The 20,347-nt window shown below is 39.1% G+C and overlaps 1 long non-coding RNA gene across 1 annotated transcript; it reads left to right on the top strand.

The window, feature by feature from the left end:
* The first annotated feature begins 18,754 nt into the window (after positions 1–18,754).
* On the top strand, positions 18,755–20,020 carry LOC122793718. The gene is made up of 2 exons (XR_006363512.1): positions 18,755–19,034; positions 19,744–20,020. It is a non-coding gene; the product is annotated as an uncharacterized LOC122793718 (long non-coding RNA).
* Positions 20,021–20,347: the final 327 nt, after the last annotated feature.

Genomic DNA, 20,347 nt, shown 5'->3' with positions numbered 1-20,347 from the left:
TTCAAGAGAAAAAGGCAACTGATAGCTGGAAGTAGTACTAGCTACAGAATAATACCTTGGGATTATTACTTGGGGGAATAAAATAGTATGGAATGTCTGACTGAGGGAAATTAACGGCGTAGTCCTAAGTGACTGATATGGAAAGAAAAGAGATTACGCTAATTTGTGTAATGCTCCTCAGGAAAAAGGACAGAATGGATTTTTGAAAAGAAATAAAGCCCTTTATCCACACCAACAACATAATAGTATGCATGTGTGTGTTTGTGGTGGTGGGGTATTATGTACAAAATAAGGAAGGTTAAGGGAAGTATACAAATAAAAAGATATTGAAGATAGAATTTATGATGAAGGCTAGAGAAGAGTGGTTTAAAGATGTGATATGTTGCTTACATATTTTTTTTCTTTATTTCATAGTGGTAACACATCTGTAATGTAATCTGCTTCCTATGGAAAGAAATGTGTATAATTTTGTAAATTTCATTATAAATTTTAAAAAGGAGGCGAAATGAAGAAATTTTTGAAACTTGCATTTGAAATGCAGAATGTATCTTCCTACTTACTTGTGCCAAGAAAATCAAGGGTCATAAAATGCAATTAATTGTACTTCAAGCAAGCAGAGTGCCAGAACTGTGAAGGAGATCAGTCATTAACTCACAAACAGGGAAGAGATGTATCCTATATCCTGTCAGCTAGTCTGTGTGGGAAAAAGAAACTCATACAGTCATTTAATTTTACCTGTTATTCTATGGAAATAAGATGATGTAATCTGATGATTCTTGGATCCTGTGGAAAAGGTGGGATGAACAAAAGTGTATATGCATTTGTAACTGAGCTCTCTCAACTCAGTACTGGAGTAACCAGTCAGGAGGAGAAGGAAACCACACTCACTACAATTCCAGTCTCACATAGACCTACCACGACAACAAACCAAACACATAAACACACAAAAACATACTCGGAGGCTCTAAATAAAAATCTGCCTAAGCAGCAGAGACCTCCAAAGCAGACACCCAAGCAACCGCTACCCCAAAACAAAACACGTGCAACACATAACTCACAAAGCCAGTGTGCTGAACAGTCACAGCCCTTAAGGCTGAACAACACACCTGATACACTTGTAATAGGTGACTCTATCGTCAGGCACACTGACGTCCCGCTCACCAGACTGAACAAGGAGAAGGTCACGGTGAGCTGCCTGTCGGGCGCTAGGATCTGCCACATAACACAAGCACTCAGGTCACTCCAAGGCAAGTACAAATATGACTCAGTCATTGTCCATGCTGGTGTGAATGACCTGAGACGTACCTCCCTGGACTACATGAAAAGAGACATAGAGGAGCTCTCTGAGCATGTAGCCCAGGCCGGTATGACCTTGACCTTGAGTAGCATCTTACCCTCACCAAGAATGATGCCACAATATGAAGACAAGATGATCAATTTCAACAATTGGCTTAAGTGTTGGTGTCATTCAAAGGGGATCCAATGCCTGTCAGCCTGGGATGACATGCTCGACAAGCCACGATGCTTCGCTAGGGACGGCTTGCACCTGTCACCCTGGGCTTTGGATATTGGCAAAGGCTCTTGCTACCCCCATAGTGCCTTTTTTAGGCAAGGCTCAAAAGACAAACCCAACTCCATAGGTATCACAAGGGATAAGAAACTAAGAGTAATGCTACTCAAAGCCAGAAGTCTAAACCTCAAGATGCACGCACTCAAAACTCTCCTTAGCATGGAGAACATCGATATCTGTGCAGTAACAGAAACCTGGTTCAAGGCTCCCGAGAGCACCCCAACACTACCAGGTTATACCTCATACCATGCTTTTCGGCCCCCAAACTTGGACCGAACCACAAAAGGAGGGGGAGTATCAATATTCGTCAAAGATACCCACACCTCCAAGTTGGTGGCACAGCACGAAGCATCAGAGACTATCCATGTGCAACTAACTGTGGGTAAAACTGCCTTCCAGTTTATAGCCTGCTACAGACCACCCTCCCAAACACAGGAACCCCACTTGGCCTTCCTGAGAATACTGGAAAATATGAAGGTCTCTCCAAACACCATTATATTGGGCGACTTCAACTACCCAAACATAGACTGGGAGCATTACTCTAGCTCCAACACCCTAGCCCAAAGGTTCCTAGAATTTATAAACTCAAATGCTATGGAACAAATTGTTACCACTCCCACAAGAGGGGAAAACATACTGGACCTGATCATCACCAACATGGGGACACTATGCTCCAGACCAGAAGTGTATCCCTCACTGGTAAGATCAGACCATAAACTAATCTCACTGGATATTCACATCCTGACCCCACCCCCTGCCCAGAAAACCACAGTGAAAAACTTCTCTAAAGCAAATTTCACATGCCTCAAAACCGAGGCGAAATCCTTCAAAACCCCCAGGCCTGTGGAAAATACGGCCCAGACCGCAGAATCCTTTATAAACGCATTCTATGAACACGTTCAGGAATGCATGGATCATGCAATCCCAAATAAAACCAAGACCTAATCCTACAAAGGCAGACGTCCTGTCTGGTGGGACCCCAGCCATAAACAAACTATACAATAGAAGGAGGAAGCTACTACATGATAGAGCAAAATCCCAAAAAGGGAAGGCATCTCTGATCAGTATTAGCAAAAAACTACGGGCACTCATAAAATCGTCTAAGGCCAGCTTTGAGAGAAAAATTGCACAGGACACTAAGGATAATCACAAGGCTTTCTTTAGTTATGTTAGGAACCTGGGTGGGAATTCCCAGATATGCTCAGAATTAGTCCAAAATGACACACCGAGCCCACAGACATTGCCAACATCCTAGCTGACAGATTCAGTGCAAACTTCTCCCCCCTCTCCCCACCAAAAGGGCAAATATCTATCCCAACAGAGTGCTGCCCCCCTGACATCTCAGATTCTCAGGTAAGAGCCGCCCTCTCCAAAGCAAAAAACACAGCATCAATGGGACCAGATGGTGTCCCGGGCTGTGTCCTACATGAACTCCAAGAAGAGCTAAACCCAAACATAAAACTACTGTTCAATCTTAGCCTTACTACAGGATATGTACCCAAAGAGTGGCGTACAGCAACAGTGGTCCCTCTCCACAAAGGTGGTGCCTCAACGGATCCGGGAAACTATCGCCCCATAAGCCTGACTAGCTTGGTCTGCAAAGCTATGGAAAGGATCATCATGGACCTCATAAATAAAGATATTGGGGACCTACAGACACTGGATCCTACCCAGTTTGGCTTTGTTAAGGGCAGATCCTGCCTCTTAAACCTGGTCAATTTCTTTGAAACAGTCACCAAGGCCATTGACAAGGGGAAGGTGGTCCACACAGCCTACCTGGACCTCGCAAAAGCCTTCGATACAATATCCCACTCGGGCATTATAGATAAGCTCACCAGCTTAAATATAAACCCCTATGTCACTAGATGGGTTGCAAACTGGCTCAAGGACAGAACCCACATGGTTAGAATTGCTGGAGCCATGTCAGACTCCAAACCAGTTACAAGTGGCGTCCCACAAGGCTCAGTCCTGGGACCTCTCTTGTTCGGTATATATTTCTCGGCGGTACAGGCCAACATGGAAGGACTGTGGCTGACCAAGTTCGCAGATGACTGCAAACTGGGTGCCATAATCAACTCTCCAGCCGACACAAGCATCCTCCAAAAGGGCCTCATAGAAACAGACAACTGGTGCCAGAGCCATGGCCTCAAGCTAAACGCCAAAAGTGTATAGTCATCCCTTTGGCAAAAACAAAGTGCTCACAAATTACCACATAGGTGGTAATCCATTAAGTACAGAAGAAGTCATTAGGGACCTGGGGACCCAAGTTGATAGCAATCTCTCATTTGACAACCACGTGGCCAAAGTGGTTAGAAAAACATTTTATATAGCCCACCTAATCATGAAGGGATTCACATCTAGATCAGGGGAGGTCATCGTACCTCTTTACTCATCCCTCATCAGGCCCATAATTGAGTACAATGCCCCTTTTGGGATGTACCTTACCAGACACCTGCAGCAACTGGAAAGACCCCAAAAGTACCTCACCAAGAGGATCAAAGGGCTCAAACAGATGCCATATGCTGCCCGGTTAAAGAAACTCCAGCTCTACTCAGTGGCATACCGCCTGCTCAGAGGCGATCTGTGCCTGACGTATAAAGCCATGTCCAACCCAGAATTAATGGACATGCTGCACCTCAGAAAATCCAAATCCCATCGAGCTATGCGCTCGAGAGACTTGAACCTCAGCACTGAAATAAATAGGACATGCTGGAGGGACAGATTCATAACCCAGAGGCTCCCTTCATTCTGGAATAAAATCCCAGTCCAGGTTAGGCAGAGTCCCACATTGACTCTCTTCAAGAGGAGTCTTGATGAGTGGATGGGAGATCGTAGGTTTACCCCGGCTATCACTTCTGTGTCACTGTTAGACAGAGGCACAGTATACTAACCTCAAAAAAAGGCATAGCAAAATTAATTTAAAATGGGTGGCGAAAGCCAAACACACTCTGGCTAGGCTTATAAATGCCCTAGGGCAGATAGCCTAGTATGAACCTATGAACCTATGAACTCAAACCAGTTAGGTGATTCATCTATGAAACTTTTTTTTTTTGAATTTGGCCTTGCACTAACTTAGAATAGTTAGAACAAATATTGTTTTTCAGTAAGAGACAGCTAATGCAACTTCTTAGCTGTAGATCAAGTTTTTCTGTACATATTCTGTCTATGGAACTGATTGTTATTTTTATATTCTCTGTGCACATGTATACCTCTGCATATTTAATCTGTATCAGCACTGTCTTTATTTTTAAGTAAAGTTTTATTTATTCACTTCTAAGACTTTTGTCTGGTATTTATTATCTATTCATGCATTGCTATTTATTATCTAAGAAGGTGGTATTATTATTATTATTAGTAGTAGTAGTAGTACTATTTAGCACTGTATGTTGGTTGTTTTGGTATCCACCTCCATTATCCAGATCATTTGCCCATAGTACCAGTGAGCAATATCAATGTTTATAATTTATATTTGGCTAAATTATGAATGGTCAGGTAGATGTTTTATGAGTGGTCTCTGGACATATCCAGTGTGGCAGAAGTACTACCATGTCAGCAAAGCAAGTGTGGAATTGCAAAAGCAGTTTACCATAAAAAAGGGGTACTGGAAGATGCTGTAATCCACACCAAGTGTGATGAGAAAGGGGCCTAGGGTGCTAAGCCAAAAAAATCAACTTTGTAAGTGATCAGTGTGCAATCCTAGTCTGGGTATTGATTTTGGAAGCCAATAACCAGGGTAGCAGTATATATTCCCTTTATGCTGCTGTGGCAAGTTAACATTTTATGAATTGATTATTGAATCAGGTTTATGTGCACATTTCTTTTTTAGCCTGTTGAGTACTAGAGGTATGACTCAAAGAGCCCATCCCTCTGGTCAGCAGCTAATGTATTTGACACAGTGGAATGGATCAGTGAATCATAGCCCCTCACCCTCATATATCTAGGTGGCACACTAGTCAGCAGCTTACTACAAATGAAAATAGAAAGAAAATCTATGGGCTTTTGAAAATGTGATAGCTCTTTGTTAGATAAGAAATAACATGATTTGCAGTTGAAATGTCAAAGATGCCGGAGTTCAATGAACCATGGATTGCATGGTAGAAATATTTTAAATAAACTTTAAGATGTCTTTAAAAAGAAGCACGAAAATATAATAGTGCTATCTGCTAAGTTTTTGAAACAGAAGATTTACATTTTTGGTAGGAAGACAGAAAAACACACAGGTAGAGGAGAGTCATGGTGGACTACAGAGAATAGAAACATGGTAACTTGGGTGATTTCTATCCCCGGACTCTAAAAATACCGGGGTAGTATTGTGGCATACCTACAATATTCTGCACGACTATGTTAATGGTGAAAATTCAACTCTACCTTCCAATATGATGTCATACTGGGCTGGAGTATACTGAAATAAAGCTGACAACTGTGCAAAAGATGCAAGTGAATGGAATGCACATTGCGCTAGGGAGAGGTAGTCAGACTTAGACACATGTAATGTAAATCAATTTCATTACTTATTTTAGGTCTACTATGAATATTTAGGCAAAAAAAGTGCGTGAATAATTAAAAGCAAGTATAACAATGTGAAATGGACATCAGGAGAATTATGAAAGCAAAGACTACAACTAGGTTTAACAATTTAACAGCAGAGGAAAAGAACATAACTACCCTTACTGAAAACAAGTATATGTGTATTATGAAACTTAATAAAGGGATAGGTGTGCTTATGAACACTATTGATTAAATAACTAAGATGTTTAATGAGTTAATGGACGATAGGTTTTACTCTGAATTTTCAAGAAATTAAATGAATATTGCATACAGGGGATATAAAAAGTGTACATACACCTGTTAAAATGCCAGGTTTTTGTGATATAAAAATGAGACCACAATAAATCGTTTCAAAACTTTTCCCACCTTTAATGTGACCTATAACCTGTACAATTCAATTGAAAAACAAATGTGTTGGGGGGGAAAAGTATAAAAAATAAAAAACGTACAATAAGCTGGTTGCATAAGTGTGCACACCCTTAAACTAATATTTTGTTGAAGCACCTTTTAATTTAATTACAGCATTCAGTCTTCTTGGGTAGGAATCTATCAGCATGGCACATCTTGACTTGGCAATATTTGCCCACTCTTCCTTGCAAAAGCGCTCCAAATTTGTCAGATTGTGAGGTCATCTCTTGTGCACATCCCTCTTTAGGTCACTCCACAGATTTTCTATTGGATTTAGGTCTGGGCTCTGGCTGGGCCATTCTAAAACTTTAATATTCTTCTGGTGAAGCCATTCTTTTGTTGATTTGGATGTATGCTTGGGGTCATTTTCATGTTGAAAGGTGAAATTCCTCTTCAGCTTTCTAGCAGACATCTGAAGGTTTTGGGACAAAAGTGACTGATATTTGGAACTGTTCATAATTCCCTCCACCTGGACTGAGGCCCTAGTTCCAGCTGAAGAAAAAACAACCCCAAAGCATGATACTGCCCCCACCATGCTTCAATGTGGGGATGGTGTTCTTTTGGTGATGCAAAGTGTTGTTTTTGCATCAAAAGTACCTTTTGGAATTGTTGCCAAAAAGTTCAAGCTTGGTCTCATCAGACCATAACACATTTTCCCATATGCTTTTTTAGACTTGATGCATTGTTTTGCAAATTTTAGCTGGGCCTGGATGTTTTTCTGTGTAAGAAAAGGCTTCCCGTCTTGCAACCCTACCCCAAAGCTCAGACATATGGAGAATACAGGAGATTGTTGTTACATGTAGTACACAACCAGTACTTGCCAGAAATTCCTGCAGCTCCTTCACAGTTGCTGTAGGTCTCTTGGCAGCCTCCCTGACCAGTTTACATCTTGCCTTTTCATCAGTTTTGGAGGTACGTCCAGTTCTTTGCAACATTACTGTTCCATATTTTCTACACTTTTTGATGACTATCTTCACTGTGCTCCATGGTATAGCCAATGCTGTGAAAATTTTTTTTGTACCCTACTCCTGAATGACATCTTTCAACAATGAGATCCTTTTGATGCTTTGTAAGCTCTCTGCGAACAATAGCTTTTGCTATAGCAGACAATTGAGTAAATGTCAAGAAAATCCTACTAGGACAGCTGAACTTTATTTGGGGTTAATCAGAGTATCTTTAATTGATGGCAGGTGTGTACCCAAGAAGACTGTATGCTGTAATTAAATCAAAAGGTGCTTCAACAAAGTATTAGTTTAAGGGTGTGCACACTTATACAACCAGCTTATTGTTCTTTTTTTTATTTTTTATATTTGTTCCCCTAACAGATTTGTTTGTTTTTCAATTGAATTGTACAGGTTATTGGTCACATTAAAGTTGGGAAAAGTTTTGAAATGATTTATTGTGGTCTCATTTTTTTATATCACAAAAACCTGGCATTTTAACAGGGGTGTGTACACTTTTTATATCCACTGTATAATTTGATGCACCTTGATTTATTATTGGTGGGGTTTATTAAGTGAACAAACATATAGGTATTTGACTGATAAGAAACAAATGGTACCAGTCTGTTTTGATATTCTGAAAGTGCATACAGACATCCTCTGCCCACCTTTTCATTCCACTGTGTCTGCAACAGGTTCAAAAACTGGATCAATATCTATTTACATAGATGGAGTACATAACGATTGTATGGCATTTAAGGATTCATTTTGCGTATCCATCCATCCACAAGCCCATTTCCCATTTTTGCACATGGGGTCAGGGTGTCATTTAAACAGTGATAATCATCTAGAGCCAAGCTTATACCTCCGGGAAGATGCTTATTTGTTGGTTATTACAAATGTGAATGATTTAGTCACTACTACTCCACATTTTTGGATTTTTTTTTTCTTTAAGGAGCAGTTTTTGTGATGACCTAAAGTGAATTTATTATATTTATAAAAATGCAGATACATAAACTAACAAACAAAAAATATATTTTTAAGTTAAAATTTAAATTGTCAGAACATGAAATAGATTTTCTGGAAGTTTTTCATCCAAAAGGGGCATTTCATATTTTTTCTAATTTATTCATTATGAAGGAAGCCTCCCCAAGTGGTTAAAACATAACATAATTGAAGGTCAAATGGTAAGTCTCTTAAGACTATTCTCTGAGGATGATCAATTCTCTAATAAACTGATAAAGTTAAAAAAATGTTTCACGACGGGATACTTTGACATTTTAACAGAAGATGTAGCTAGAGAGACTGATGGGAGAAGAATGAGTAATTTACCACCCATTTTATTAAAGCCCATTGAAAAAATGAGGAGTTCCTCTGTTAGTGAGACAAATAAAAACTCACTAAGGCTATGGTTCTGAAGTATTTCAGTGATGGTGATGCAATAAGGAAAGCCATCAAAAACTGGTCTACATTCGCTATGAATCCTGAACTGTCAAAAATGGACAGAGTTTTAAAAGATTACAGTTTTAAAAGATGTCGTAGTTTAAAAGATTTTTGAAAACAGAAAATAAGAGGTTACAATAACACTGGCAGAAGGATTGCAAGGACATTGGCAGAACAACTGAAATGTAAAAGTGTAGTAGATCTAGCCACTGTAGGGTTATATTGGAAGATACATACATTGCCATGAGTAATTACCCCAAGACCAAAGGATCTAGTGGGAACTTTAATTCTATCACTAATGGGGTGGTACATTGGGAGGAAACTCATATTATATGGTCTGCGTCTACCTTGTGGCAAGACAAAAACATCTGAAAGTCTTAGATGTGAATGGTTATGGGCTAAATTCCAAAAATTAGTTCAATATTAGAAAGTATTATACAGACAGGAAGAAACAGACAACAGTCTGGTGAGACTAATGTAGTCAACAAAAGAGAATAAATATAATTTTACATGGGTTTAACAGAGACAACACTAATAAAAGGTCATGGTGACTATAATTCTGTGACCAAAACAGAAATAAAGCAAGGATACTCCCAAGTCATCTGATAATCTTATGCTACTGCATAAATTAATTTATGAAGAAGCTCAAACTAGCATGCAATAGTTAAGAGTTGAAAGAAAGGGACAATCTGTACCCTACCATAATTACTTATCCAGATAACTTCTGTATGGTGTTTAAAGAAAAGAACGTATAGCAAAAGATTTAGAAATATTTGAAGTCAGAACAGAGAAAGGAATTAAAAATAACTTAAAATACCATGGAAAGGATGCATTGCTAGCAGGGGAATCAAACGGTATTGCTCTCTAAGGAGAACAAGAATATTAGGGTTATCTTTCAGAAAGTGGGATACAGGCAACTGAAACAGGGAAGATAATATAATAGCAGGATAGGTGGTCAGGTCACCAGACTAAAAAGAAGACCGTGTGGTAAATAAAGAATTTGTAATGGCCTTTATTTCATTATTTAATTATATAGCTGTTTTTCTTTACCAATGAATGTGGAAACTGTTTTATTTATTTACCTTTGTTGGCCAGGTCAGTTTCACCAGGCTGTTCTATTTTCAGGGGAAGCTCTAGGTAATATTTATGCAGCTGGAAGAACTTTGGCCAGCTGCATGAGGAATTTTCAGCTGCCAGTATCACAAGTTTAGGTTTGCATACTGGTTAAGATGTTTAGCTTAAAGCCAAGAGGTACAGAGTTTGATTCTCCCTAGTTTTCAGCAGGCATTGTCAAAAGTCTTGAGGTTGGGGGATCGGGTATAATGTAAAATGTTTACCTCGCAAACATAAAATACAGAGTTTGATTTTCACCTTTGGAATGCAAATTGACTAGGCATTAAATGTCCCATAAGGGCAGCTAACCTATGAACCTATAAGACCCTTTGGCAATTCCCTTTCACTTTTCAGTAAGTGCCATGGGTTATTTTACGTCCACTTGAGTTACTGCCACTTCTGACAGATTGGTTTGATGTCTTATCTAGGACGCTAAGGTTCAGTTTCTGGAATATTTGGCAAGCTGCCTAACTATCTTATACAATCCAGGTGATATTCTTTTAAATTTTGTTGCCTTTCTGCATATACATTGCAAAAACTGAACAGGTGGTCAGGATTGTAGTTCAGAGTGTGGGGACTACTTGCATGTGAGCAGGTCTGGTTAAGCTGTTGTTGTCAGTATCCTAAAATGCATTGATTTGAACCAGGCACTACATTTTAAGTGAGGACTTTTAATTATAATTGGCAGCATTGCCTTCACAGCTGGGCATTTCAGTGACACGGTTTGCTGCTACGTAACTCTGTTCCCTCCCACATGATGTTAAGGTCTCATGCAGCAGCATTTCCAAGAGTGTGTTTCTGCCTTGCAATAATCTGAGCCCCCTTTTCCTACAACAGAATGAAACTGAAGATGTCATATGTGCAGGATTTCTTCCTTTTTGTCACTGAATCACAGTTGCCAAGCTCTCAATCATCCCCCATTTTAACTATTTTCTCTTACTTTCACTTATTTTGTGATAAATCAAAACTCCCCTGTGTAATTAAGACTACACCATTGTATTAACATGCTTTGCTATTTCTCCAGAGTAAATAAGTAAATGGAGGCTTAATCATTTTGTGAAAGCAGCTAAGTAAACAAAAGACTAAGGATTATTTTACTTCTTTTTGTGTACACTGGGCAGGAACTGCATATTTTCAGATGTGATCTCTCTGAATTGTTAAAGGACTAAAAAGGAACAGCATGTCAGATAACAAATATAGAACAGACAAGATTTTTATATATGCAGTTAGTATTTCTTTCGCTCCATTTCCTAAGTAAAATTAAAATCCAAACCAAATGACTTGGTCATTGGGAGATCATCTTACAACTGATGCACTGAGGATAACATCTCAAACCCAATGTTCTAGACAAGGCTGGCAGACATACGCAGGCAGTTAATGCAAATGAACAGACCACTTTAAGAAGTGCAGACCTGTAAATGTGATCATGCCAGAAACTGGTGACTAACTCTATGCTTTGCGTCATGCAATTCATGTTGCCAGTTATTGTTTTTTGGGGGTGGTCTTAAAATACCACAAATTTACTTAAGCAGTTTGCCTGCAGACACATCTAGGAGCAGGACATTTCTCAGATGTCTTACAAGTATAAGATCTCAGACAGCTGATACTGGAATCTAAAAAGGAAAGGGACTCTTTTGACTTGGTGCCCTCTAAATGAAGCTACTTGGGAACAAATGGTAACTAAACAGTTTTTTTCTTAGGTGATTTTCCCCCTCTTTTTGTCAGCCATCAAGCTACACCAGTCAGACTTGAGTCCATTTGTTCCCCAGAGGCATGTGGGGAATCCTCCTTATAGAGTCCCAAGGGCAAAAGCTGTAAAGAGAGGCCATGATCCAGGCAAATATCAGCCAGTTTGGTGTTCTTGGGATCCAAGCAATTCAACGTATTTTGAGAGTATCCCTAACCCCTTCACTTGATAGAATGCACGGATTGATATTAGCATGGATGGTAGATCACTGTAAATCAACAACAGCAAATAAATAAAACCTAAAACAGCTGCCTCAAATCAGATAAAATATTAAAGCTTAAGTAACAACTTTTCAAAACATCAGACCACCAACAGAAGAAAGTATAGACTGGAGGAGATCAAGCTGGGTTAGATGCTCAAAGCGCTGGTTGGCAGTATAATTGTGAGATCTATGGAATGATAATTGTGTAGAACATGCAGAAAGTTCATAGTGGTGGTGAGGGAGATGATACAGTTTAACAAGATGGGCCTGAGTTCAGGACCTGGATTAGTCTGTAAGTGACAGGGACACAGGTACAGGACAGAAGCTGGGCAGATATTGTGAAGGGAAACATAGCAGACAGAAGGACACTGAGGAAATGACCTGTGTCATGTGATAACACTGCCAAAACGCCTTAAGTGGCAGAGGAAGATAAGTCGAGGATACAGGCAACTGAAACAGGGAAGATAATATAATAGCAGGATAGGTGGTCAGGTCACCAGACTAAAAAGAAGACCGTGTGGTAAATAAAGAATTTGTAATGGCCTTTATTTCATTATTTAATTATATAGCTGTTTTTCTTTACCAATGAATGTGGAAACTGTTTTATTTATTTACCTTTGTTGGCCAGGTCAGTTTCACCAGGCTGTTCTATTTTCAGGGGAAGCTCTAGGTAATATTTATGCAGCTGGAAGAACTTTGGCCAGCTGCATGAGGAATTTTCAGCTGCCAGTATCACAAGTTTAGGTTTGCATACTGGTTAAGATGTTTAGCTTAAAGCCAAGAGGTACAGAGTTTGATTCTCCTAGTTTTCAGCAGGCATTGTCAAAAGTCTTGAGGTTGGGGGATCGGGTATAATGTAAAATGTTTACCTCGCAAACATAAAATACAGAGTTTGATTTTCACCTTTGGAATGCAAATTGACTAGGCATTAAATGTCCCATAAGGGCAGCTAACCTATGAACCTATAAGACCCTTTGGCAATTCCCTTTCACTTTTCAGTAAGTGCCATGGGTTATTTTACGTCCACTTGAGTTACTGCCACTTCTGACAGATTGGTTTGATGTCTTATCTAGGACGCTAAGGTTCAGTTTCTGGAATATTTGGCAAGCTGCCTAACTATCTTATACAATCCAGGTGATATTCTTTTAAATTTTGTTCAGAATGCTGTCTTTGGAATCTTAATCCATATTTTCTTAAGTCTCCTTATTTGTAGAAAATCAATTACTTAATGAAAATATTACAGATGAAGATAGTACACAGCCCTTTATTACAACAGAGTAAGGATGGCAAAAGTAGGAAACTGCTAGTTAAGAGAAAGAAGAAAAAATTCAGAAGAACATTAGATAAAGAATTGCTGGGTTAAGAGTAGGGATTGGAAGTTTATAAAAGAGGAGTATGCCAAGGCTGAAGGAACATATTTGATGATAGAATAATGAAGGGATGTTTGGAAATTATTCTTTAGAAAGGTTTAAATTAAAAAGAAAAAAATCTGAAAAGTGATGTATTAGAAAATAATGGGTTTACTATAATCCATGACATCATATTTAATAAGCTTGTGACTAATCTCAGGTAAAACATCTATTTATCCCAAATATCTCAGATTGAATAAAGTAACACTCCAAGTATTGCACAACACTGTAAACACTTCTTTCTTTTTTGCAGGATGAGGCCTCCTGTGTTCCCATTATGGAGACAATTCCTCACACCACAGTCTCTACATATGCTGACTCCAAGGTCACATCAAGTTCAAAAAGACTTCCCCTTATCTGAGTCCTACAACCAGAGGCAAAACACACAATCTGATGTGTACTCAGTTTTGACACACTAAAATGATGAACAAATACAGCCTCTGCCTCAAGTCCACTGCAAGTACCAGCCCAGCTCACAAAAGAAATGTAGAAGATATCCACACTTTATTGAACAGAACAGTAGTTTTGTTCAAACCACATTGAACTTCATCAGAACTAAAAAAAAATTATGGCCATGGAAAATATATAGTGCAATCAAACATTAACATCCAATGAGCTTATCACATCAATGAACATCACTTCAATCAAATACTTTTCTGAAAGACACACAGACCATATTAAGACTCTTAAAAATTGATGCTTGAAAACACATAAAATGTAGTGTATACTAAAATATGTAATTTATAATTAGTAATTTATAAATTACTTAAAAACTTAGAAACGTCTTGTTTGTAATTTATAGTTTATACTTTTATGATTTTGCTGCTCTTAATTTCAAAATGTCTACTATGAAAATTACATCATTCAGACCCGATGGTCTATTGGCTTGTAAATGCAATTGCCAAAATAGCTCTTGGTATTCTAATAAATCTTCCCAATGCCCCCTCCACCAGGATTTTTTGCACTTGTTTAAAAAGCATAAAATTTATAACTGACATTTTAGCACTCTTTTGCATGCTTCACCAAAGAATTATTTTCTACGTTGTGTGTTATTTGTATCCGCTGACCATTGATTAAAACCTTTTCATGATAAGAAAACACAAATCCTTAAGACTCCTGGGATTTTTAACTAGAATGAATGAGGTGATGTTTCAAGGAGATGCATTGTTTGCTACCATTGATGTGGTTGATTTATTTACTGTAATTCCACATGTGGTGGGGCTTGAGTGGTATGAAAATGTGATTGGACAGTTTGATTTTTAATACACAGTGTCTGTAACTGCGGTGGTGGTGCTGCAGTAGCATTGTCGCCTCATAGCAAGATGTTGTCCCATTCGATTTTCAGCTAGAGCGTCTTCTGTGTGGAAGCATACATGAATGGGGCGTGCCTTCATTGAAGGTTGTGCATCAGGGCAGGCAACCCGGTACGTAAAAATCCACTACCAATCATTAGCGGACTGGAGTTCCACTGTGGCGACCCCTAACCGGGAAACGCCGAAAGACACAAAGAAGTGACTGTGTCAACATTGTAGATTACATGGAACTAGTATTAAAATACAGTTATGTATATTTTGAAGGGGAAATTTTTCAGCAGAAAAGTGGGGTTGCAAAGGATGCATCTTGTGTGCCCATTTTTGCCAATTTAGTTTTATATGAATGTGAAAGGAGCTATATTCTGAATTCCCCCTATTTTCAACATTGCCTCCTTATACTAGATTTTTGGATGAGATTTGTGTCATTTGGATAGGTACCAAAGAGCATTTAATTGATTTTATACAGTACCTCTCTACCACTACAGAGTTTCTCAGATTTATATCCCAAATAACAGAAGATGAATTTAATTATCTAGATTTTTGTATCTATATGGACAATGGCTCACACAGATATGTTTCTAAAAGTTACTGTAAACCCACCTGTTGTAACTCATTTCTTCATTATAGTAGTGAGGACCTGTTGTCCCAAAAAAGAAGTATTGTAAAAGGTGAACTTGTAAGGACAGCCCATGTGGCCACCCGTTATGAAGATTTCATGAAAGAATGTGAAAACCTAAGGCAAATGTTGCTACAAAGGGGGTACCCCAACCATGTTATTTCTAAGATTATTTCAGAAGTTCCTAAAGGATGGGGTATGAGGTCTTTGCCTATTTTAGGGACTAGGGTTGACCTTAACCTCGATAGGATGTGTACTCACACAAGAGAACTCAATGACAAAGATGAAAATAATGATAAAATGTTTTTAATTCTTTTTGGAATATAATAGTGAATATTCTAGTATCATAGAGATCATCATTAAATATTGGGAGTTTTCAGATGCTGTTCTGTTCAATAAAGTGTGGGTATCTTCTATGTTTCGTTTGTCAGCTGGGCTGGTACTTGCGGTGGACTTGAGGCAGGGGTTGGGATGATTCTTAGTTATTTTACTATGCCTTGCCATTTTGGATTTTCTTATTACACTGAAATGATGACAAAAGAAACCAATAGACCTTAATGTGTATATGCTATACCACGAGGTGACAAACTCTGTTTCCTGGAAAAAAAATCAGTACACAGGTAGATACCCTGTTGATGTTTGAACATGAAGAATTAGAGGTAAATGAAGATGATAGGATAATGTGAGTAAGTGGAAGGGATTATAAGATATTTTTGGGGGAATTTGTGTATAAAAAGATTATGGCTGTATGTTATTCTGGATGAGAACCAAAATGCTCTCATCCAAAAAAAAGGAAGCCAATCTGGTGGTCCCCTGCCATAAACAAACTTTACAACAAAAGGAAGAAACTTTTGCAGAAAAGAGGAAAATCCCAGGATGCAAAAAACTCCCTTACTAGCCTCAGTAAGAAACTGAGATGCCTCATAAAATCCTCCAAAGCTAGTTACAAAAATAAAATTGCCAAAGATTCCAAAGACAACCACAAAGCATTCTATAACTATGTCAAGAATCTAAATGGCAATGCTCAGATCTGCCCTGAGCTAAAACAGAATGGTATTAAATATACTGATCCGAAGGATATTGCCAATATCCTGGCAGATCGATTCAGTGCCAACTTCACCCCCCCCCCCTTTCACCCCCTAAATGGCCCATTTCAATACCGGAAGATTGCCAAATTCCAGTAATAACGGCCACACTGGTACAAAACGCACTCTCTAAAGCCAAGAATACAGCATCCATGGGACCAGATGACATCCCGGGCTGTGTACTACATGAACTACAATATGAACTGGCACCTCACCTAAGTGTCATGTTTAATCATAGCCTCACCTCAGGTTTCGTGCCCACTGAGTGGCGCAAAGCTACAGTTATCCCAATCCACAAGGGGGGATCCACCTTGGATCCCGGAAACTACCGTCCCATCAGTCTGACAAGCCTTATCTGCAAGGCCATGGAGCGTATTATCATGGAACTTATAAACAAAGACATTGGCAACCTTCAAACACTGGACCCCACCCAGTTTGGGTTTGTGAAGGGCCGATCTTGTCTCCTGAACCTGATTGACTTCTTTGAATCAGTCTCCAGAGCCATGGACAAGGGTAAGGTGGTCCACACAGCCTATCTAGACCTTGCCAAGGCCTTTGACACCATCCCCCACTCTGGAATCATAGAAAAACTTACTAAGTTGGGCATTAATTCCTATGTCACCCAATGGGTTGCTAAATGGCTTACTGATAGAACCCACACTGTAAAAGTAGCCGACTCCAGACAAGTGGAGTACCTCTAGGTTCAGTCCTGGGGCCGCTCTTGTTTGGCATCTACTTCTCTGAAGTACAGGTCAACACTAAGGGACTCTGGCTAACAAAGTTTGCAGATGACTGCAAACTGGGAGCCATTATTGAATCCCCAAATGATGTGGATACTCTACAAAAGGGCCTTACAGAAACAGATGCTTGGTGCAAGAGCCATGGGCTCAAGCTCAATGCCAAGAAATGCATTGTTATCCCCTTTGGCAAAAAACATGTATCCATGAATTACCATATAGGTGGCAGTACACTAAACACAGAAAGTGTGATAAGAGACTTAGGGACACAGGTGGACAGTGGTCTCACCTTCGATAGCCACATCGCCACAACAGTCAGGAAATCCTTCTATGTGGCACACCTCATCACGAAGGGCTTTTCATCCAGAAAAAAGGAGGTCATTGTCCCACTGTACTCATCCCTCATTAGACCCATTATAGAATATAACGCCCCATTTGGTATGTACCTCTCAAGACATCTGCAACAACTGGAAAGGCCTCAGAAATACCTCACTAAAGGAATCACAGGCCTAAAGCAGATGCCCTATGCTGACCGCCTTAAAAAACTCCAGCTATACTCTGTCGCATATCGTCTACTCAGAGGCGATCTCTTCTTAACATACAAGGCCATGTCAAACCCAGAGCTGTTGGACATGCTACACTTAAAGAAATCCCAATCCCTCAAAGCTACACGCTCCAGGGATCTAAACCTTGTCATCACAATAAACAAAACATGCTGGAGGGATAGGTTCCTGACCCAGAGACTCCCCAGACTCTGGAATAGATTGCCCATACATGTAAAGCAGAGTGCCTCTTTGGACCTCTTCAAGAGGAACCTTGACGATTGGATGGGAGAAAGGAAATTCACCCCAGGGATCACGTCAGTCACCCTGCTAGACAGGGGTCCAGGAAAGTAAATAATGTGGGAAGAAATAGCCAGGGAATTGTTATGGCTAGGCTTGTATAGGCCCTAGGGCTGATAGCCTAGTACCAACCTATGAACCTACGTATGCTCCCCTTAGTATAAATTGTATTATATGAAGTGGCACTTAGTGCATGGATTAAGTGGAAAGGAATTAGGAAAGTTAGATAGAGTTATCTGATTAGTTAAAAGGTGGTATACATGGAATACAAGACACCTCTGTATATTATAAAATGTAAACATACCTACCTACACAAGTGCTGGGGAGTAAAATTAGAAATGTTATTATTAACATAATGGAGGTTTTAGGGGACTAGATGGAAAGGAATATATAAAAATAAGTTTTGCTTGGGGTACATATCTTTGATATCATTCATTTTGTATAAATTGTTTACGTAAGCTACATCTGGTCAATGTATAGTTGAAAATACACAATATTGTCTTGTTTTCTATCTTATTACAACAACAACTACTACTGCTAAGAATAATAAATAATACACATACAAGTAGCACAGGGTCTTTAACATTCCCAGTGAACTTTCACAAAATCATACAGGTGATAGATACATCCTTTGTTTAATGTGTCATGCACAGTAAGTTGGCATCACCTCTGGAAGATGACACCCTCACGCTGGCATGCATGATTAGCAGACTGTGGATAAAAGTGACTAGTGTGAGGTTAGAAACCACAGCCTTCTAGCATTCTGCCACTATAAGTGAACATGCAACCTACTGCAACACTGGCCGTGTTTTTTAAATGTCATTAAAGGACTCCCACTGAAACTTGGAGGCATATGTCTGAATTCCACAGGCACTGTCTACAAATCATGCAACTGTAATCAATTCACTTAATTTGCTTATTTTCCCGGAGAACCAATGGAATTCTGTGTTCTCCTAATTTTCCTTTCAGAACCCGAATGAACCATTAAAAAATGAAGAAATGCTGTCCTGTCAAATCCTTCATCAACTGAATTGTGAAATGAGGACTGGATTAGGAATGGGTAAGAAATGTTTTTAACAACAGTCTGCATGCTGCTAAATATAGTCAGTTAATATCTGCAGGCACTGTTATGTTCATAATGCTTTTAACTTCCCTACTTAGCTTCTGCAAATAATGCTAGCTTTTTTCTGTTTCTTCCTGTTTCTTAGCTGCTATGAGGAGTTTCATTGTAACACTGTGAAAAGGATTTGATTTTTACCTTGTCAATAGCTGTTCTCACAGTGCTTTCAAAGGAACTCTGCTGTGATAAAATGAAGCAACCTCTGAATGAAGAAAGTGCTTTTTTACTTCTGCCAGTAACTGTTCATATTTGGTGCTGCAAATATGCCTGCTTAGCTTGAGGCAAAGACTGTTAAACTAGTTCATGGAAGAAGCAGTAAGCATTCGAGTGTCAAGAAGTTTGGATCCATTTTTGCTACTGTTCTCACATGACTACCAACTAATTAGAAAGCATACTTTAAAATGATCAGATGATTCAAATGCTTATTTATTTTAGTCCATCAAAAAGTTTTGAGTAAGTAGACCCCTTTAAACAGCTTTTAAGGGAATGTTACTGCACTTTGCCCAGGGTTGTTTTTGTTATAATGAGCTGCTTGTCTGTAATTCCCTAATGGGCATTTTTCCATAGAGAACATTAAGTACACCAACAGAAAACATTTTATTGTAATTTCACATCATGTAGAGCTGAATTGTTCTCTTTGATTTTTCAGAGACCTGTAATCTGCTGATGCTTTCAACTGAGTAGACTATGAAAATGGCGTGGTTATACGAAGTACCGCAATGTGACATGCATAAGTGGAACTGATGGGATTTGAACTCTTGCAACTTGGCTTTTTAATATGTGAGCATAAAATCAGTGCACTGTATAATGAAAATAAAGCTAGATGAAGGCTGTGTTGTGTGATAAATTTTGAACGGCATTTCTAAATAATGCCACATCTTGTCAGACTCCTGCATACTTATAATAAATATAAACACATCTCTCGGGCTGTTTTGTAATATCTATATACACCAAGAAATTAAGAGATTAGTTGAGAATGGTTGTTGCTTGCCTCTAATGTAATGATTATCACTGCTGCCAGCACCTGAGCTTTGGTACACTACTATCCAAACAAAAACAGATTTTAGTGATGTGTGGAATATAAAGGTAATGCAGAAAATGGTGACAAAGAAACAAAGGTGTAGTAGTTTTTGATCCTGTCACTCTGTACTCAGAGCCTTTCTGCATATACATTGCAAAAACTGAACAGGTGGTCAGGATTGTAGTTCAGAGTGTGGGGACTACTTGCATGTGAGCAGGTCTGGTTAAGCTGT

Source organism: Protopterus annectens, chromosome 2.part0 (genome assembly GCF_019279795.1).
Source record: "Protopterus annectens isolate FY-2018-M chromosome 2.part0, PAN1.0, whole genome shotgun sequence".
NCBI classification, from domain to species: Eukaryota; Metazoa; Chordata; order Ceratodontiformes; family Protopteridae; genus Protopterus; species Protopterus annectens.
Note: the sequence above shows the minus strand (reverse complement) of the source record. Positions and strands in the feature narration are given on the sequence as shown.